The sequence below is a fragment of the Vipera berus genome (genome assembly GCF_964194415.1).
Source record: "Vipera berus genome assembly, chromosome: 3".
Lineage (NCBI taxonomy): Eukaryota > Metazoa > Chordata > Lepidosauria > Squamata > Viperidae > Vipera > Vipera berus.
The window spans coordinates 61,360,495-61,383,016 of record NC_138204.1 but is presented as its reverse complement, the minus strand read 5'-3'; the positions used below and the strand labels follow the sequence as shown (position 1 = coordinate 61,383,016).

Sequence of the window (22,522 nt, the reverse complement as noted above, 5' to 3'; positions counted from 1 at the left end):
CAAACACAAATAGACACTGAACTTGATAAGCTTGTTGAACAGGGCGTATTGCAGCCAGTAGATGGGGGTGAGTGGGAGACTCCAATTGTAATACCACTAAAAGCCAATGGGGAGGTCAGAATTTGCAGATTATAAATGCACAATTAACCATGCACTCAAACAGCACACATACCCAGTACCAGTAGTAAGCCACATCCTGGCATCCTTGCAGGGTGGCACCATTTTTGCAAAATTAGATTTGGCTCAGGCCTATCAGCAACTTCCTGTTGATGAGGTCACGGCCACGGCACAGACAATTTTAACCCACAGGGGGCGTTTAAAGTAAAGCACCTGCAATTTGGGGTCAGTGTAGCCCCGGGCATTTTTCAAGGCATCATGGAACGCACACTCAAGGGCATTCCGGAGGTTTGCCCATATTTTGATGACGTGGTCATCACCGGTGAATCCACTGAGGTCCTAGCAAGGAGGCTCAGAGCCGTCCTGCAAAGGCTGTGAGAAGCAGGCCTCAAGCTTAAAAAGAATAAGTGCAGTATTGGAGTCCCTTCAACTGAATTCTTAGGGTTTCTCATTGATGCTGATTGCATCCACCCTGCTGAGTCTAAAGTAAAAGCCATTCAGATGGCGCCTAGCCCTAAAACAAAAGGAGAGCTGCAAGCATTCCTGGGCCTCCTAAATTTTTATCACGCGTTCCTTCTTAACAAGGCCGTAGTGGTGGAGCCACTACACAGGGTCCTGGATAAAAATGCTACATGGAAGTGGACTAGAGTTCACGAAAAGAGTTTCCAGGAATTGAAGGCACTTCTGTCAGTCAGTTCCACTATCACACATTTTAAAGAGTCCAAGCCAGTTTGCTTAGCGTGTGACACATCCCCATGCGGGGTGGGTGCAGTCTTAAGTCACTTAGAGAAAGATGGAACCCAAGTTCCAATTGCTTTTTATTCAAGGACACTGTCCTCCGCTGAGCGTAATTACGCTCAAATTGACAAAGAGGCATTGGCCATAGTAGCTGAAATTAAAAAATTCCACAACTACTTATACGGCAGGGACTTCACAGTCTTCACAGACCATAAACCGCTATTGGGGTTATTCACTACAGACAGACAGACACCCCACATCTTATCCCCTAGAATGCTTAGGAAACTTTGCCACACACGGGCTGCCAGACGTCGTAGTGTCCGATAACGGGGCCCAATTTACTGCGGCAGAATTTCAGGTGTTCCTGAGAGCAAACCTCATTAGGCATGCAACTTCGGCCCTGTTTCACCCATCTACTAATGGTCAAGCTGAACGCATGGTTTGCACCACAAAAGAGTCATTGAGGTGTATAGTGACTGGGGACTGGCACCACAGACTGGCTGACTTTTTGCTTTGCCAACATTCCATGCCATGCATGGCTACAGGGAAAAGCCCAGCGGAGCTGCGCTGGGGGAGGCGACTAATCATGAAACTGGATAGGTTGCACCCAGACCAGATGGCAGCAGAGGCCTCTTGCCCAAAACCCCCAAGGGGGCTGCAAGTGGGTGACGGGTGTGGGCCAGGAACTACAGGCATGGGAACTTGTGGGTGCCAGGGAAAATCACTAAAACATCAGGCCCTCTCTCATATGAGGTGGGCCCAGAGGGGGGGTGAGTTGTCCGTCGCTATATCAATCAGCTTAGGAAGCATTTTCTAGAACAGCCACAAAGTGAGGACTTCATCACAGGTACTTTTCACGGACCACAAACCAGCAGCCAGGCCCATCAAGTCATAGGCTCTGAGTGCTCAAGCAGCCAGAGCAACGGGGAGATAGCCATAGGGGAGGAAAGCCCGGAAGTGCAACAGGGGTCCCCTGACAGAGAAAGCCAACCTGAACACTACAGCTGCTGTGCTAACTCTGTGGAGCAAACTGACTCTCGGGTGGGCCAACCTGGAAGGGCCAGCCAGAGAATGCCGAGCCAACCTGAATCACTTGAACTTAGAGACACTGGTCTACCCAGCCCGGCGGGCAAGCTGGTAGGCCAGGAAGTGCCTGGATCCCCCAGGCGTTCCACAAGGGCTCGCAAACCTCCTGCTTATCTACAAGATTTTGCCCTGAAATAACGAAGCTATAATGTTGTATATATCTTATTATGCTGCTAGCTAGGAGTCATTTATATTAGCTAGGATGGAAACGTGTAAACTCACACTATTGTTGTACCTTTTGTAAACTTGTATTGCTGTAATTACTTTCCTTTTGTTGTTATAATGTTTGTACATTCTAGGGGGGAGGGGTGTAATGTATTGGGCTTGTTTTATTAAGGGAACACCACATGGGTTAACTGCTGGAAGGTTGCTTGAGCAGGGAAGCTGGCTAACAGCTCCCAGCTCTCCAGACAACCCATCTCCAGCGCTGCTATTGGTTGCCTCTAGGGCAGCAATAGGTTGCTTTAAACCTATTGGCTGCCGCCTAGAGGCCAGGGTATAAATTGCTGCATTCGCAGCCCTGTTTCCCAGTTCAGATCCTGCAAGCAATAAACAATCTATTTTGCTGAACTCACTCACCTCGGCTTCGTCATTAAGTAATGAACCCAGTACATAACAGTTTTGTATTGAATTAACAATAAAAATATAGAGAGAGAGAGAGAGAGAGAGAGAGAGAGAGAGAGAGAGAGAGAGAGAGAGAGAGAGAGAGAGAGAGAGAGAGAGAAGCAACCAAATCCTTATTTTTATTAAACTCCGAACTGCAGCATGTAAATAAAAGAACAAACTCATCCTTGCTGATAAGGGCATAGCTGATTGTCAGCCATGCTTTTATTCTAATATGCAACTTAGACAGTGAGAAGCAAACCTTTTCTATGAAGAAGTCCAGTTGATATGGCAACCAGCAAAGTCTCTCAGCTAGAGCAACCTCCATATGTGACCTTCATCTGAATTTCAGGTGAAGAGATCTCTAAACCAGGCAGGGTTCTGTGAACATAGAAGCCTTCTGAGCTTTTTGTCAAATAAAGCACTTCTCTTTCTCCTTAGCCTGGAATATTTCTTCACTCATCTTGAATAACCACAGGTCTTCTTGGTCTGGTTGGTTGACAGATGTTTAATATCAGACCTCAGTGTACAATATGTATATTTTCTGCTCACTTTGCATTCTATCTCTTCACGGAAGAAAAACACAATAATGTTACCCTGAAAGCCCATATTAAGATGTTTAATCCCCCCACTAAGAATTGGTATTAATCACAGAAGTTATACTTCTGTGTGGAAATTCTCCCATTTCTTTAACCATCTATAACAGCTTATTTTTTTTCCTCCTTTCAATTAATGTTCCCAAAATGGTTTTGTTGTTGTTGTTGTTAGTTGCGAAGTCGTGTCCGACCCATCGCGACCCTATGGACAATGTTCCTCCAGGCCTTCCTGTCCTCTACCATCTTCTGGAGTCCATCTAGGCTCACGCCTACTGCTTCAGTGACTCCATCCAGCCACCTCTTCCTTCTCATTAGGTGGCCAAAGTATTTGAGTTTTAGCTTCAGGATCTGGCCTTCTAAAGAGCAGTCAGGGTTGATCTCCTCTAGGACTGACCGGTTTGATCGCCTTGCAGTCCAAGGAACTCGCAGGAGTCTTCTCCAGCACCATAGTTCAAAGGCTTCAATTCTTTGGCGCTCAGCCTTTCTTATGGTCCAGCTTTCACTGCCATACATTGCAACTGGGAAGACCATAGCCTTGACTATACACACTTTTGTTGACAGGGTAATGTCTCTGCTTTTTAGTGTACTGTCTAGATTTGCCATGGCTTTCCTCCCAAGGAGCAAGCGTCTTTTAATTTCTTGGCTACAGTCCCCATCTGCCGTGATCTTGGAGCCCAGGAAAATAAAATCTGTCACTACCTCCATTTCTTCCCCATCTATTTGCCAGGAATTGAGAGGGCCAGATGCCATGATCTTGGTTTTCTTAATGTTTAGTTTCAACCCAACGTTTGCACTCTCCTTCTTCACCCGCAACAAGAGGCTCTTTAGTTCTTCTTCACTTTCTGCCATTAGAGTGGTATCATCTGCGTATCTTAGGTTGTTGATGTTTCTTCCGGCAATCTTAATTCCAACTTTTGATTCATCTAGCCCTGCCTTTCTCCTGATGTGCTCTGCATATAAGTTAAATAGGCAGGGCGACAGTATACAGCCTTGCCGGACTCCTTTCCCAATTTTGAACCAATCAGTGGTTCCGTGTCCAGTTCTCACTGTTGCTTCTTGGCCCGCATATAGATTTCTCAAGAGACAAATAAGATGGTCTGGTATGCCCATCTCTTTAAGGACTTGCCACAGTTTGTTATCATCCACACAATCAAAGGCTTTAGCATAGTCAATGAAGCAGAAGTAGATGTTTTTCTGGAACTCTCTAGCTTTCTCCATGATCCAGCGTATGTTAGCAATTTGATCTCTAGTTCCTCTGCCTCTTCGAAATCCTGCCTGTACTTCTGGTAGTTCTTGATCCACATACTGCTGGAGTCTAGCTTGTAGAATTTTAAGCATAACTTTACTAGCATGAGAAATGAGTGCAATGGTGCGATAGTTTGAACATTCTTTGGCACTGCCTTTCTTTGGAATTGGAATGTAAACTGATCTTTTCCGATCCTGTGGCCACTGTTGAGTTTTCCAAATTTGTTGGCAAATTGAGTGTAGCACTTTTACTGCATCGTCTTTTAAGATTTTGAATAGCTCAGCTGGAATACTGTCACCTCCACTAGCTTTGTTGTTGCTCAGCTTTTCTAAGGCCCACTTTACTTCACATTCTAGGATGTCGGGCTCGAGGTCAGTGACCACCTCATTGTGATTATCAGGGACGTTAAGCTCATTCTTCTGTGTAATTTTGCCACCTCTTCTTAATCTCTTCTGCCTCTGTTAGGTCCCTGCCATTTTGGTCCTTTATCATGCCCATTTTTGCATGAAACGTTCCTTTCATCTCTCCAATTTTCTTGAAAAGATCTCTGGTCCTCCCTATTCTATTGTTTTCTTCTATTTCTTTGCATTGTTCATTTAAGAAGGCATTCTTATCTCTTCTAGCTATTCTCTGGAATTCTGCATTCAATTGGGCGTATCTTTCTTTTTCTCCCTTGCCTTTCGCTTCCCTCCTTTCCTCAGCTATTTGCAAAGCTTCCTCAGACAGCCATTTTGCTTTCTTGCATTTCTTTTTCTTTGGGATGGTTTTGGTTGCTACCTCTTGTACAATGTTGCGAACCTCTGTCCATAGTTCTTCAGGCACCCTGTCTATCAGATCTAATTCCTTAAATCTATTTGTCACCTCTACTGTATATTCAACAGGGATATGATTTAATTCATACCTGACTGGCCTAGCGCTTTTCCCTACTTTCTTTAATTTAAGCCTAAACTTTGCAACAAGAAGCTCATGGTCTGAGCCACAGTCAGCTCCTGGTCTTGTTTTTACTGACTGTATAGAGCTTCTCCATCTTTGGCTGCAGAGCATATAGTCAATCTGATTTCTGTGTTGACCGTCTGGTGATGTCCATGTGTAGAGCCGTCTCTTGGGTTGTTGGAAAAGAGTGTTTGCTATGACCATCGTATTCTCTTGACAAAATTCTATCAGCCTGTGCCCTGCTTCATTTTGTACTCCAAGGCCAAACTTGCCTGTTATTCTGGTTATCTTTTGGCTTCCTACTTTAGCATTCCAATCCCCCATGATGATAAGGACATCATTTTTTGGTGTTAGTTCTATAAGGTGCTGTAGGGCTTCATAGAATCGGTCAATTTCATCCTCTTCAGCACCGGTGGTTGGGGCATAGACTTGGACTACTGTGATATTGAATGGTTTGCCTTGGATTCGAACTGAGATCATTCTGTCATTTTGAGGATTGTATCCCAGTATTGCTTTTCCTACTCTTTTATTGACTATGAAGGCTACTCCATTTCTTCTGAGGGATTCTTGCCCGCAGTAGTATACCTGATGGTCATCTGAATTAAATTCACCCATTCCTGTCCATTTTAGTTCGCTGATACCTAAGATGTCGATGTTCAGTCTTGTCATCTCTTGTTTGACCACGTCCAGCTTTCCTTGATTCATGGATCTTACATTCCAGGTTCCTATGGAGAAAGAATCTTTACAGCATCGGACTTTCCTTTCACCACCAGACATATCCACAGCTGAGCGTCCTTTCGGCTTTGGCCCAGTCGCTTCATTCTTTCTGGCGCTACTAGTACTAGCCCTCTGCTCTTCCCCAGTAGCATATTGGACGCCTTCCGACCTGAGGGGCTCATCTTCCAGCGTCATATCGTTTTGCCTTTTGGTACTGTCCATAGGGTTTTCATGGCAAAGATACTGGAGTGGTTTGCCATTTCCTTCTCCAGTGGATCACGTTTTGTCAGAACTCTCTGCTATGACCTGTCCGTCTTGGGTGGCCCTGCACGGCATAGCTCATAGCTTCATTGAATTACGCAAGCCCCTTCGCCACGACAAGGCAGTAATCCATGAAGGGGCAAAATGGTTTACAAGTGAAATAAAATATAGTGCAGTGTTAAGAAATGTTAATACGAATAAAAATGGTAACAAATTATGTATTTAAAGATCTAGCAAAATGAAAACTTGGTCTTATTAAATCTGACCGGTTCTAGGAACCGGCTGGCTCCCCAAGATTATCCAACCCCTCCCCCCAAAATCCTCCAGAATAAAATTTCCCAAGATCTCCATGCACAAAAAAATCTTACAATCTTATTCCAGCAATTTATTGATTTATTTCTTTATTTGTTGCCAAGGCACCAGGACCAGGAAAAGTAGCATTAGAAAGCTTGCAGTCAAGCCTGGCTTACTTAGTATGCATGTATCCAATATTCAGCAATGTATGGCTGGTTAGAATGCATATAGATAATTATAGTAGTTTACCACTATTATAGTCAGGCAGCTGGCTCTACAGTTAGAGGGCTATGTCAAGAACACTCTAATGTAGGCATGCTCATGTGAACACTATAGGTGCTCAGTGGTTTTTAAAATATGTCTGCAAAGGTCAGGAGTATTCATTTCAGAGATGTAACAGGCTTCTGGCAAATTAGGGGATTTTCTTTTTCATTTTCATTCTTTCCTTCCCCTAAAGATGAGAATATAGCAGAATATCAATAGTTTATAAAACATTTCTAAATCCAACAGTCTCGAATTCAAAACACTCTTTGTGAATGTGAAACACCCTGCTCTGTGTGTAAAATAGATTGTTTTGAATATTATGGAAGTGTTTGGAACTCAGTTTCAAAGTCAAAAGCATTTTGCAAGTTTTACATTTAATACACTTTCAAAATACGCAAGACAGTCTAATCCGTGATACTCTCAGAACTTGTGTTGCTTTTATGCAGATGCGTCGTTACCACACTAGGTAACATCTTCAGTGCTAGAAGAGAGTGGATTTGCTCTCTGTTTATATATAATAGCTTGCCCTGTCAGTGTTGTTGCTGTTTTCCCTTGATAGTTTCTTGATTAGGTCTTTTTTACTGCATAATTGTTTGCCTGAGTTGGTAGTTTTTGATTAGGGTATTGTATACTGCTTGAATGTTTGTCTGGTGTTAATCCTGGTGTTAATCCTTCTTATCTGGGTGTTGATTGCTAATGATGAAGTGTTCTGTATTTTTGTTTTTTGTTTTTTGTTTTTAATATCTCTTTTGAATGATGTATAAATGTTGTTTATCTCCACATACCTGTTGATGGCTGATTTGTCTGAGTGCCAAGATTCCAGGAATTCCCCAGTGTTTTTGCATTTAGTTTGGTCAAAGATGCTCACAGTTTCCCAATTAGTCTTTCTTCACCAACCACCCTTAGTTTGAACCTGTAGAGGATAGCCAGTTAGGGGTCATGATAGAAGGAGGGATCTCCACCTTCTAGTCATGGCCCTTGAGCCCCACTGCCTTCCTGTTTAGATTCATGCATAATTTCTGATTATTATTTCTGTAGTTTCCTGCTGGCACCATTCCTCTTTTGAAACCTTGACCATGGTCCTCTTGTTTCACACCAACCTATTCACTTGTGAACTAGCCATAATGATGATAAAAATGATAAGGAAAGTAATAATGAGGTAATGGTAATGGTGATAATAATAATTGTAAGCAAGGAAGATTAAAAGAAGTGGTGTCGTTTCCTACCTCTTGTAGTTTTGAGAAGAGCAGCTTTGTCTCCTGAAGAAATGAAAATGAACATATTTTTATTATTTTAAAATGAGTTTTACTAAAAGTAAGGAAAAAGAAAAACTTTCTTATAGCCTGAAATAATCAAATGTACAGGCAATTAGAATTGGGTGAAATAATCCCAATAAGATCACAAATAGCATTTCAAAGATCAATCTCTCATAAACCTATATTGACTTAAATTGTAGGAGATGATGACCAGGCTGAGCCCAAGGATAGGGTCAAATACGTCATTGGTTTGGAGTCACACCACTCCCACAAGAGACCTAAGTCCAGCCCTCCTTGAATTCCTCGTGACCTCCCGTTTAGACTACTGCAACACTCTCTACATGGGGCTGCCCTTGAGGACCACTCGGAGGCTTCAGCTGGTGCAGAATGCGGCTGCGTGAGTTGTGATGGGGGTTCCCTGATACTCCCATGTAACACCTCTACTCCGCGAGCTGCATTGGCTTCCGGTTGCCCTCTGGGTGAGATTCAAGGTGCTGGTGATGACCTATAAAGCCCTGAATGGCTTGGGTCCGGGATATCTGAAGGAACACCTGCTGCTGGCATCAAGTTCCCTTCGTCCTGTGCGCTCCCACAGGGAGGGCCTTCTCAGGGTGCCGCCGGTAAAAGATTGCCGCCGGATAACACCCAGGGGGAGGGCCTTCTCTGTGGGTGCACCTGCCCTCTGGAACCAGCTGCCCATGGAGCTTAGGACTGCCCCTGACCTTCGTTCATTCCGCCGGGACCTGAAGACCTGGCTCTTCGAGCTTTCCGGCCCAGGCTGAGGGTTTTAATTGGGGGTTTTATATTTCTTCAGGGATTAATTTAATCTTTTTTAATTGTTTTTAATTTTTGTATCGTTGTTTTAAGTACCCTGTAAACCGCCCTGAGTCCTACGGGAAAGGGCGGTATATAAATTCAATAAAATTCAAATTATCTTTAAACTAAACTTCTCTTCCTGGTTACTTGCATTCTGTGTGTGTGTGTGTGTGTGTGTGTGTGTGTGTAGAGAGAGAGAGAGAGAGAGATGTAGATGTAGATAGATAGATAGATAGATAGATAGATAGATAGATAGATAGATAGGACAAAAATTGAGATGAACTAGTTATGAAATTCAAATATGTTACTAGAGTACAACATGTCAGAATGTAGTTTGCATAAAGACAATACACTTCTGCTACAAAAATCTGAGGCCAATGAATTCAAACAATTACCGAACACTTTTGAAATTTAAGATGCCATGAAGATTAGCATAGGATTTCCTCAGCTCATTTCTCTAGTTGGCTTCTACTGTCCAATACTTGGCTAACATAGATTGCCATCTGCAAACCAAATTTTAGCAACACTTCCTCTTAGCATCTCTTGACTTCCTGAGATTTATGGTATCATATCTCTTAACTTTTAGACTGTAACCCTTAGCTTACAGTGGGAAGCAGACAGCTTATTCTGCCTATAATTCTCCTCTTTGCCCAAACTAGCTTTTCTACTCTTGGAAGATTTTCTTGGTTCCAAATTAAACTCTCATCATCTCTAGCCTCAGAGGAGTTCATCTCTATTCCCTCCACAGTTTGTCTCAGCCAATCATTTTCCTGGAAACTAGCTCACAAAGTCTGTGTGATCATTTCTTGTCTCAGTACAACTTTCAACCTTTCTTTCTTTTAGGTGTTTTCTCTTCTTCATCCCCTGCCAGGGAACCTCCTTCCTTTCACATTTCTTTGCTATCTCCTGCCCATTTGTCCAAGACAAGGGTTGTTTGAAAAAAGAAAGAGAAAGAAAGAAGGAAGAAAGAAAGAAAGAAAGAAAGAAAGAAAGAAAGAAAGAAAGAAGGAAGAAAGAAAGAAAGAGAAAGAAAGAAGGAAGGAAGGAAGGAAGGAAGGAAAGAAAGAAAGAAAGAAAGAAAGAAAGAGAAAGAAAGAAAGAAAGAAAGAAAAGAAAGAAACAAAGAAAGAGAAAGAAAGAAAGAAAGAAAGAAAGAAAGAAAGAAAGAAAGAAAGAAAGAAAGAAAGAAAGAAAGAAAGAAAGAAAGAGGGAAGGGGCTGGAAAATTTCCTTCTGCTTTTGGTTGCGCAAAACTCTTTTTACCCTCCTTTCTGGAAGCCAGTTCAAACATCCAAAACTTTTTTTGTCTAGATCAGACATGTCAAACTCGCGATGTCACGTGATGTCACGCAACTTATTGGGACAGTTTTGCCATTGCTGGCAGTGGGGTGGGCACGGCTTCTGCATGACGCATCCGGACCGCGGGCCGGCAGTTTGACACCCCTGATCTAAATGGATCATCCCTTGTGTATTTGCTTGCATTTGAAGTGAGTGGAAAACAGGATACCAAATGGAAATAAATAAATAATCCAAGGAACATAGAAAAAAGTAAACTAGGGAATCAAAATGACACAGAGTGGTTTGCAAGTTCATTTTTTCTTGTGAAGAAATTAAAGAAACAAAAGTGAAAGTAAGAAATACATAAAAGAAAATGAAATAAAGATATCACACTGAACACCAACATCTATTTAACAAACTTCCCAAATAAGAATCCTTATCTTTAGTGATTTTAAATGACATATAACTTAATGATAAAGCATCAGAAAGTAAGATGAAAATGTATCCAAAAAAAATGTACGCCATGATATATGGGAAGCATTCATAACACATTTAAAGACTTTTGTTTTTGATATTGGTCTTTGCACTGTATGAACATTATTGATACTTATGGGGAGGCGAGAGGCAATATTTATATATAGGAACAATATTTACATTCTTCCTACAGCTCTGTCAATGCCATGATGGTCCTTTCAGTCAAAATTCATGGACTACCTCCCATCAAGCAGCCATTATTTTTCTCAAGGTTGTGACCCTTCCACATTATATAGCACATAAAAGTAGACTGTAATCGACATTCTTATTTATTTGTACCAAGTGAATATTTTGGTTGTCTTTAACACTAGCTAATTCTGTTAAAATAAGCATCATAATCCAGCAAAAATTTACTGATGTCTGAAGCACACAAAATCACTAGAGGGACTAACCTTGAATAATAATGAACAAACTTGCCATTCTGTGCACAGCATCCTTAGAGTAATTCAGATAAATCCTGCCTAATTCATTAAAACCTATATGCTATAGTCCATGCCATCCTCTAAGGATTCGTTTTTTATTTGCTCCAGCATAAAAAAATATTAAATAGCTGCAAAAGAAAAAAAAAAGAAAGAAAGAAAGAAAAAAGGCAGCAACAGATTTTACTTGAATGGTGAAAATTATCTAAGTACATTACTTTGCATTAGGAAAATTAAAGAAAACAAAACAGCCAAAACCAGGAGAATGCCTTCAACATACTATTCAGAAACCCAGTCAACTCCCTCTTATTTAAAAGTTACAAGCGGCCTATCCCTTTACAGCCATTTATATAATCCATAATATCAAACTGTGAAGAAAAGCATGAGCGTCAGGTCCTCAGTAACTGGGGTTTTTTTCTAATTATCATTATTTCTCAGATTAGGAGTTTCCATTATAAATACTGAGTTCTTCCCTTCTACAAGCCCACAAACATTGATCAGAATAAGACCTGAGGTTAGAAATTGATTATGAAGGATAAAATTTTAAATGACCATGTTTCTAAAGTTCCTTAGAAGATAACAGTATCTTTAACATAGCTAATTTTCATAAAATTAGCATTTTAAATTTGCTTACATGGATGCCAGAATAAATGGGAAGCAAACCCATAGCATGAGTTTTTAACATATTATAAATGATAAAATAAATCCATTATGATACTGTAGTGCAGGGGTCCCAAAACCCTGGGCCACAGAGTGGTACTGGTCCGTGGCCTGTTAGGAACTGGGTTGGACAGCTGGAGGTGAGAGGTGGGTGAGTGAAACTGTGCATGAGTGGGATCTAGGTTGCATGCTCATCCTTTCCCAGGTCCATGGAAAATTGTCTTCCATGAAACTGGTCCCTGGTGCCAAAAAGGTTGGGGACTGCTGCTGTAGTCCTCTGTTTGTCATAACTTTTGTGCACTTCCAAGTTCATTCTCTTTCCTCAATGAAAGCTTCACAGGACATTTTGGTGTAAATAATTTAAATAAAGAATATGAGATTAGATACATGTTTAAAAAATGCTGTTGTGATCCAACTCTTTAATATTGACTAATGCAATATTACATAAGTGATCCTAATCCTCCCTTGCTCATTATCCAGAAGGATATGATGGGCCCTAGAAGCATTAATCTCCATAGGTGTGTGTCCTTCTTATGACTGACATTTTATACTTCATACATGGACATCTGTTCCTAACGAAATAACATTGAATGTTTTGGGGAAAGATAAGGGAGGGGTGAGGAAGCATCTTAACATTGTTTTGAGCAATAACATAAAAATGCTGACTTGCTCATGGAAAGTTTTAGTTTGCATCATAGTTTACAATAAGTCTTTAGTCACTATGTATTTATATTTTGGAAAATATTAGGTTCAAGAAAGTCATCAGTAAAATATAGATCATGAAGCACATGATCCGTCTTTGCCTCTTGATATGCCCTTGACTGGCTATCATCCATGCTGTCATTTGTAATTATCTTGTCTGTCTCCTTTACTTTGGCAGAAAGATAACTCTTTTCTTATTCTTACCTGTCAGCTTAAAAGAAGTTTTCTCCCTTAGGTTGGTCTCTGGTAGATTTTCCACCTGCCCCTGATGATGAAAAAGTTACCTGCTGTAAGAAATATCAAGTTAGAAAAGTCAGGAGTCCTCACCAAAGAGGACCAAATGAAAGTGGACTGAATACAAAAATGAATGTCTGAAATTACATCGAAGTGGTCTGAGAGGATGAATGAGGATCAGATGGAAAAACCAAGATTTGAAGGAAGGGTAAACGTATTGATAGGAGAGGGGAGAACAAGGAAGCTATAGCTGGGCAGAGCTGATATACTGAAAAAAATAAATAAATGAGAACTTTAAAGAATGGAATATAGAATGTGGAATTAACATAAACAGATATAGTGAATGTTACTGGGGCACCTAGTTTTAAATACAATTCCTTTTCTCTTTCACATCTCATACCTTTAATTTCCTTTATTATCTTGCTTCTTTTCTGTTCTCTGCATAGTGTTGTTTAATTTGAAAGGAAGTGTGTAATGGGTTTGTATGTGTTTATATTGTAGCCAGTTAATTGCATGAATTTTAAATGATTCATTAGTCAAGTTCGTTCAGTGAGATCAAAAAGGGGGGATTTGCTGAGGGTCCCATCTTTGGGGGGAATGTCATGTACAGGGACCCTGGGAGAAAGCTTTTTAGTTATGGACTCCTTTTACGGAACCGTTCACTTATATACATATACTGCATATGGTCCTCTGCTACTTATTTGGCTTCTGAAAAGCTGTAAAAACTTGGAGATGGGAAAGTAAGGTTTTGTTTACCCTGATGGAGGGCACTGTCATCGTTTTGCGGTTAAGTGTTTTCTGTGACAAGTATTTGTAACCCTATGCTGTGGAATTTTGTAAGCTGCTTAGAGCCTGTGGGAATTTATTATCACATAAGCCTTAGTAAATAAAGAAATTGAAATAATCCCAAATTTCCATTAAACCAAAATAATTAGTTCTCGTATATTCTACTTCTTTGTCCATGTACCATTGTTAAAAGGGAGATTCAGTCCTCCTTAATAGAGAAGGAAGAAATGTTCATTAAACAGAATGTCAATTACGTACTTGAAACACTTGTACTAAAGGTAATAACTTTTTTTAAAAAAAATAAATGTACCTTTATTCCTAGTTGATTCCATTTGATTTTATTAACTGATTTCTATGATTTTAAGGTATTTGGATACATATGTGCTTGTACACTTATAGCACAAGGTATTTGTGTCAGGCAAGCTACGTAGCTCTTGTTTCCCTGCTTTCACACACAAACAAGTCCCATGGCATCAGGAAACTAGAATGGACTTAAGAAACTCTTCTAGGTCTCCTGGAGTTTCTGAAGTGCTTGAATTCACATTCCCCCCCCCCTTTGTCTAGAAGACCATTGTTTCTCCCTATGTATTTTTATCCATGCTTAAAAGCTTTTTTCTTCATAACTAGCATAATCTATCCTTGACTGGATATCTTACACATCAATCCCCATGCTGGTGGGGAATTCTAAAGGACACCAAATTGGTTGAACATATCTAGAAGGGGGAAGGTTAAGGAATGCCCCATTCATTTCACCCATGGAATTCAACCTGCTGTATATACATGGCAGTTAAAAAAGACTTGAAGAAATAGCTCCTTCTCTAGAAAAGTGGCGGTCTGAAATACATGTTCCTGCATACTAGTTACAACCTGCTAGTTGAAAGGGTTGTGGTACAATACATCCTTCACAGTGTTAAAGTATAGTGCTTTCTTTGATAAGTAAAGAAACTTTCTGAAAGATTATTTGATTGCCATGCATAATATACTTAAAGTTGGAGTGAACTCAGCAAGACATATTTCTGAATAGATATTATAGAATTATATGTTAAACACTGACATTGAATTTCAGCTTCTGTTCTACCTCCTTCTATAAATTCTCCTCCTGATTTTTTATTTATACCTCTATTGTTTCAACTATAATTTCAAATGCAATTTTGATGGCAGCTTTCTCCCCCCCTCTCAACCCAGAAATAAGCAGTGTCAGCATCCATATTGACTGTTCATTATGGATTCTTTTAGGTAATCATCCTTTCAAGAGAAAATTCCCATGATAACGCTTGAACTTGTCAATAACCATTATACAAGGCAACACGGCTCATTTATCAACATTCGTTTTGAATGAGTAGCAGCAATACTTCAGCAAAGAGCTTTATTGAGTAATTTGAGTGGACAGCCCTTTGCTTATTTGCATTTGAAAAAAATATGTTTGGGTGAAATGTGTTTAATCCTGGCATTATGCATATATGTTTGTCTTCAGTACAAAAGTGTGCTTTGCAAATAATTAAGGTGAAAGTAAACCATTTCATAGCTGTAAATTCATACAACTCTCAGGAATAAATCTGCACATGTTGAATATTTAATTAGTAGCAGGCCTGCCAGTTTTTATGGTGCTTTATAGGAAATAAGCTTGTGGACTCTGCTCTGGTAAATGTACATGGGGGGAAGACAAAAGACTGAAGAGATGATGGTTAAAGCATAAATAGGAAAACAAAAGCAATTCCACACAACTCCCAGTTTAAGTGCAATGGGGAAACCTTTATGGAAGGTCATGTCGAAGGCTTGGAGGGGCACTAGAAAGAGAGGCTGTTTAGTTATTATAAAGAGACATTCATGCTGGGAAAAGAATAGAAAAATCAGAGAAGTTTGACATGAGCAGATTGAGAGAGACTTGTGCAGAGATCAAGGAAGAACAAATAAAGGATGGCTATGGAGGAAAGCCACTTAGCCAACCACTCCATTGTTTTGGTGGTATAAATAAACAGCAAGGACAAACTTGCAATGCATGTGAGGAAAGAAAATGGCAACAATTCATACTGAATTATTGCCTGAATAAACAATAGCAACTATGGCAATATATGTGATACAATTAAATCTGAATAAAGAGAGCAGAGTGCAAAGAGTGTTCGTTTTGCCATCATCTAACTATATTAATTTCTTCTTTGCCATATCAGATTCTTGGTCTTCTCACTGTAAATGTCTCCGATTTTTTTTCCTTCTCTGTTAGTGCTAATGAGTTACATTGATATATATTTTTAAGGCTGTCGTTCAGTCTTTGCCAGTGTCAGTATTATTGCGAGGTGTGTTGGCTGACCCAGTAACCCTACTGTTTAGGTAGAAATGCTGTGATGTGAAAAAAAATACACAACCAATAAATACATGCTTTAAGTTATTTGTAACTTATTTCACTGTGAGTAAGAAACGTGAGACTTGATGCAGAGTTGATTAAGTGTGTTATGAATATATGTCTCTTAGGATATATTTGCACAATACAGAACAGAATTCTCCAGGTCAGCACATGTTGGCTGAAGGATTCTGGGAATCAAAGTCCACACATCTTAAAGTTGCCAAGCTGCACCCACCCCAGCTCTGGCAAGGGAAAAAAAATTGCGATATGTCATGACACGTCTTGTGACGCAGCAAGTTTGACACCCCTGATATAGAGGAATCTAGCTAAGAAATGTGCTTAACATATGCTCCTCCAAGCATACTTTATGATGTATGGGTACCAATATAATGGCTAAATATAATACTAGTTTTAAAATCTTCGTTACCACTAGTAGTTAACTAAATAGTTTATTAAACATAAACTTGTTAAAATGGTAAGCTATTTGTCCTCCATTATTAATTGATTGTTATTGTTTTCTACTACAAAAATAAGAACCATCTTCATTGTCATCCAGAGAAGGAATTATTTACAGGCACAAAATAATAAGTTATATTTATAACTTATTTTTCTATAATAGATCCTGCCTGAACTTAGGCCCATACGTATTAAAACTTCATAGAGATATCCTTCCTTCCTTCCTTCCTTCCTTCCTTCCTTCCTTCCTTCCTTCCTTCCTTCCTTCCTTCCTTCCTTCCTTCCTTCCTTCCCTCCTTCCCCCAAATAGATTATTCACATTGAGTCAACTGGGTCATTCTCTTTGATCCAGAGCAGAGCAATAATAGGAACCTAGTTATTTTCTTTGATAGCATACTAATTGGCAGGCCAATTAATCTGCTCATCTGTGAAAGGAAAATATATTGCAACAAGTAGTTCTATTTCCAGAAGTCACTCTCAGAAGTAACATTATACTGCTCTTGTTTTCTTCCAACCCGCAACATGGTCCAATACCTCTATAGTGGCATAGGTCAATTTGTGGGCAAATTAAGCAATTATTAGCCACTAATAACATCAACTGGCATCATTAGTCTTCCTATTTACCAGCAACTGTTATTTTAATGCAAGGACCAACTAAAAATTAAGGCACCCATTTTATCATGCTATCTGCCTTCAAGCAAATTATATTAATTGGACTTGGCTTCCACCAAATATTTAACCTAGGACTAATGAAATATAAGATATGCTTGTTGCTGATTGTGGAAGATGTAAATTTTAGTTTGCATTGATTTATGAACATAAACAACAAATTTATCTAGCTTTTACAAATGCCAAAATATCAATATTGTATGTCTTACTGGCTGGTAGGTCGGTATCTTTGCTTGACAGAAAAACATTAAAATAATTTTACTGATTGGCTAATTTTATGTGAAGTATGCACATACAATATAGATTTATAGGTAGTCTTCTATCTTGGTTTAGAATTGATAATGGACTATTGATGTTTGTTGTAAGCATTTTAAGATGACATCTTCAGGAAAAGCTGTTGCATGGCCTATTTTTTTTTTAAAAATCATTATCATCAACATTTCTGTTTCTCCTCCTAATTCTTACAATTGATTTCCTTTTTATTTTGGACTATTTTATCCTATCCAAGCTTTTGGCCCTTGTTTGAATAGTTTCTATGCATTAAATGCTGTATTAACTTAACCTCACTGATTTCAGTGGATATGTTAGTATATCAAGATGGTTCTACCTGAGGTCAATATTTGCTAAAAAATTTTTTTGAAGTAATATGTTTAAAATACACCTTAAATTTAGGCTGGATTAATATAATTTTGGATGATACACAATAGATTCTCAAGCTAATCCTTTTTCTTAATTACTCAGCGTAGCAAGAAAAACGAGGGTTCTCCCCCTTCTCAAATTATAATTGTGGAAACAAATAAGGGAAAATCAGATAGAATGTGAACTCTAAACATGTGCAGGTTATTCAAAATCCACCATTTCCAATTTACTGCCTGTTTTGGTTCATCAGTTTTTCAGTGGAGCGTTGTTTTTTTCTTATTCTCTGTTTGAATGTTAGGGTTCTAGTGAAAAACAAAACAACAGACCTAGTGAATTTGAAGTCTACCTATGCTAAATATGAGGCTGTTGTAAAAGAAAGATTTTTTGAGAATTCTGTTTTTTTTTGTTTTGAGAAGCAGTCGTAAACATTGTTATTAGCAAAACAGAAAAGTTAGAAAAAAATCTGTAAAATCCAGTAAAAATAATTTGAGAGCATATGAAAACCAGTTTGGCATAATGATTAAGACATCAGACTAGAAACTAGGACACCGTGAGTTCTAGTTTTGCCTTCTAGTTCTGCCCATCAACAGCTTGGTGATCTTGGGCCAGTTATTTTCTCTTAGTCCTAGAAGGAGGAAATGACAACTCTCTTCTGAAAAACCTTGCCAAGAAAACTACAGGGACTTGTCTAGCAGACTTTGACAATCAGACACAGAAGAAAAAAAAATGTGGCTATAGTTCTTAACACAGATTGGAAGTAAATATACATAAGAATTTTCTTTCCATGTGTGTTGCCAAAAACAAACAAAACAAAACCCCACCTTGTTGTGACTCACAAGGGTTGTGTTAAGTAATGGGTCAAATTTAGTTATGGTTTGTTGAATAAGCATAGTAAGATATAAGTTATTATTTACAAGCCTTAATGCGTGATGCCACACGATGCTGAGCTAAAATCAAAGAAACCACATCATGGCTTATGAATGAGGCAGCAAGCCCACAAAGGTTGTTATGGAGTTTTGTCTATTCTGCCACAGTGGTAGCTCATTTTGTGCTCATTATGCCCACATTTGTCAGCTTTGCAAGAGTGAGGCTTTCAATCTTTTTCGCCACCATGTGCTATAGTTCTGCCAAAGGGTCTTTGAATATGCTGTCATACAATCCAGATTAATTTAGCTCCACCTGTTGTCTGTTATAAAAAAAGAAGGTTGGAAGGCTTTCCAGGAAATCCATTTAGATATATATCCATTTTTATATCCTTAATCTTTTTCACTCTGATTTTAAATTATTAATGTAATGGATCTTCCTTTATTTTTTTCCGGAAGTGAATATTCTACATAGTAACATCATTAAGGAAATTAGATTAATCATATTCACACTTATATTCAATATATTTCCAAAATCTAGCAATGCATTTATTGATTTGATAGACAAGTTCAACTTCTGCATAAATGTTACCTTCTACTGGTCTTCAAAATAGTCCAGGGAGCATCTATAAAATTACATCATTGTATTGACTCATGAACTTCTGATATAAATTTGACAGAAAGAAAGCTGCAGACACAGTGCATACTTTATTTGTGAGCTACATGGCAGAGAGAAGAATTAGTCTCCCTGATCCAAGTCAGGATTATAACCATCATGCTACCTTTGCTTTTGAATGGAAAATGTTTCTGGTTTTCCTATGTTCAGTTTAGATTCTATTTGTCTCTAAACTCTCATTGTGGACTGAATGAAAACTTTAAGTCTCCACAATTTCATTCAGGATCAGTGAAAGCTAATTGTGTGAATATATGTACTTGGCAGATGAGGAGGGCAATTGCCCATTTTCATTTACAGAATAATTCTGATAAAAATAACTTTCCTGGACTTATTATTTACTGGCACTAATAGTAATAAAACCCAGTAAGTCTCACACATCTAAAGTTTGCCTGGTAAGCATGAAAGAGATGTACTATACCTTTAAAAAAATCTATAGCAAAATATATTGCAAGATATGAAAACCTACTAAAGAAAAAAGAAGACGATGATTATACAGTAAATAAAAATCTAGATATAGCGAGTAACATAAACAAAAAGTGACAAAGAATTAAAGCTAGCAGCATAAACAGAAAACAAATGATACATTAACTATGGGTAGTGAAAAAAAATTCAATTCTTACATTTATTATTATATGTAGACTATACGAAACTTATTAGTTCATCTTCTCACTTTCCAAAAATATGTAACAGACTCATTTGTTGCATCCATTCCTTAAAATCATGATGGTATTCTTTCCTCTTTGCCATACCCCAGGCTCAATATAACCAAACCTTTTCATGAGATAACAAATTATGTGTTTGAAATATAGTTCAACATCACATTAATATTTTTTTTCCAAAAAGTGTATTGAAATTTGTGATAAGGCTATAGCAAGTCAAAAGCAGATTATGTGACTTAAAGAACTTTTGAATTTTTTACAATGTCAACATGAAAAAAAACCAAGTACCCTTCCCTTTTTCAAAATTCTTTGAAGCACCCAATAAGCACAAACTATTTTTGATGAACTATGTTCATTTTTAAATTATAAGAAATGTATTTTGTTTCTTAGCTGCCAGACTCACTGATTCTCAAAAAATGAATATTCCATTCTTCATTCCAAAATTCAGCTATTTACTTTTTAATCATTGCTATAAAGCTGTACTAGCTGCTTGTGGACTTCTAGATGCAATTTGAAGTGCTGGTTGGTGTCTTTCAAGCCTGTCACTATGGTTTCAGCTCATCTGTCCAGATCTGGCAGGGTGTGCATGTTATGGGTCCTCTCTGTAAAGCAATGTCATATGATGATGTTGAAGGAAAAATCTTCATCAGGGTCCAGTCCAAGCTGGGAATTAACAACATGGTGACTGCTTTAGAAAGAAGGTTGTAGTTTATTGAAGAGGAGAGCCAGACAGAAAGATGGCTCTGGAAAAAAAGAGAAAGCATATGTAGTAGGGAGTGGGTTTTTATACCTTCTTGGGCTTTTGTTTGGAGTTGTTCCTGTGTCATGAACTTTGACCTGAGTCTGAGTGTGCCTTTCTGGTATTCTGATGGTGGTGGGTTAATCCTATTATGTCCTGTCTTAGAGTTTAGGTGGGGTATGTAGATTTTAAGGGTCTTTTGTCTTCCTGATCTCTTCAGCTTCTAGCTGGAGGGCTCCAACCTTCCTGAATGGATTATTACATCTCCATTTCTAAAAGCTGGCTTCTGCTGAGTTGTCTGCTAGGGTGTGTGTGTGTGTGTATGTGGAGAAGTTTCTGCCTTTTTAAGGATATTCTCCATTATTCTTTTGGGGAAATATATTCTGCCATTTTAATATTTCCCAAAATATTTCTTTTGTCTGGATTGTTCCCACAATGGGATGTTATCAGTGAACCTGCTTAATGGAATAACTTCCCTCCTAAGATTTGGGTGACTCTAACCCTATTTCTCTTTCAGAAGACCCTAGACTTGTCTAGGGTCTATCAAGATCATGTTCCTTATTCTCTACAGATAACCATATATATATATATATGGGATAAACAAACAAACAAATCTTATAGCATTAAATTGTTGGGTCCTACTCAATTGAATCCACACTTCTTATGGATCTTAAAATTACAGGTACTTTGGATGCTACTAGAGTTGCCAGCCATAATGTTTAATCAGTATAAGTTTTATTTATATATATTGCCAAGGAAATAATGTGGGTTAATCACATACATCTTCTCCAAATCTTTAAAACAAGTATTTTTTTTAAAAAAGAAAACACTGATTAAAAGTGCTGATCCCTTATTTAGCTTAGGTTTTCCAGCAAAATGACCTTCCTGCTATATTCAAATCTGATTCCATTACATAAATTTCTCATGTGATTCAGGATCAAAACATAACTGCTTGTTTACTAATAATCAAATATGCTCGGCAGCTTTCAAAGCAGGAAATGTAGATTTAGCGGACCTTAAACTTGCCAAGATTTCAAAGGTGCTATACACCTCGTCTAAAAATTGGCCCCAGGAAGAGAATATGCATAGAAGGTCTCATTCCAAAATAATGTATTTTAGATGTCAAAATAAAAGCCAAGTGTTATGGTTGAAAATGTAGTAAATTTCAATATTAGGTAGGCAGTTAGGCCAACAATATTTAAGGAGGTTTACTTTGCCATAAAAAAAATTTCTTATTAATTTTTAAATTTGAATAAAATAAATACAGGAATCCCTGTTAAATATATATTAATCTTGTACTATGCATATTGATAAGATTAATCTTGCCCCAAATTTTAATGGAAATTATATTTACTAAATTTGTTTATATGTTTAGATTCAGATTTTGTGATATATTTCTTGAATATTTTTTATAAAATATATTTTATAAAGCCTGTACAAATTTCTTACAGTGATCTACTGATACAGCAGATCCTAAAGGAAGCACATTAGACTTTTTCCAGATAATAGCAAAACCATATTGCTCCAATACAAATTGGTAATAACACTGCATAATCATCAAGGAGTCATAAAATTAGCAGCAGATAAGAAAAAAATATATTTAGCATTAAGTGCTACCACACCCGTAATATATTGAGACTATCTAATAGAAAGCACTACTGTTTCAATAATCAAACGGAAGATTAAAGGAGACTGGGCCAACTTTGCTGGGTGCTGTGATATGATACAACTTGATAGGTTGAGAGATAAATCCATCCATAATAATACATCTTGTTACCTGTTTGACATGGAGAAGAACTTAATTGGTGAGGAACTTAACTTCACCAATTACTACTTACTTTGCATCAGTGGTAAGAAATGAACAGTTAAAGTGTATGGAAAATATGTTTTTTATTATAAACATTGTGCAGGCATAACCTTTTTGATCAATTTGTGGTACTG

The 22,522-nt window shown here is 38.3% G+C and overlaps 1 protein-coding gene across 1 annotated transcript in view; it reads left to right on the top strand.

Annotated features, from left to right (window-relative positions):
* The window catches only part of BEND5 (BEN domain containing 5), a gene marked incomplete at its 5' end in the record, with an annotated part of 887,332 nt that overhangs the window by 690,570 nt on the left and 174,240 nt on the right, over nt 1-22,522 (top strand). The gene's annotated exons all lie outside the window — the stretch shown is intronic.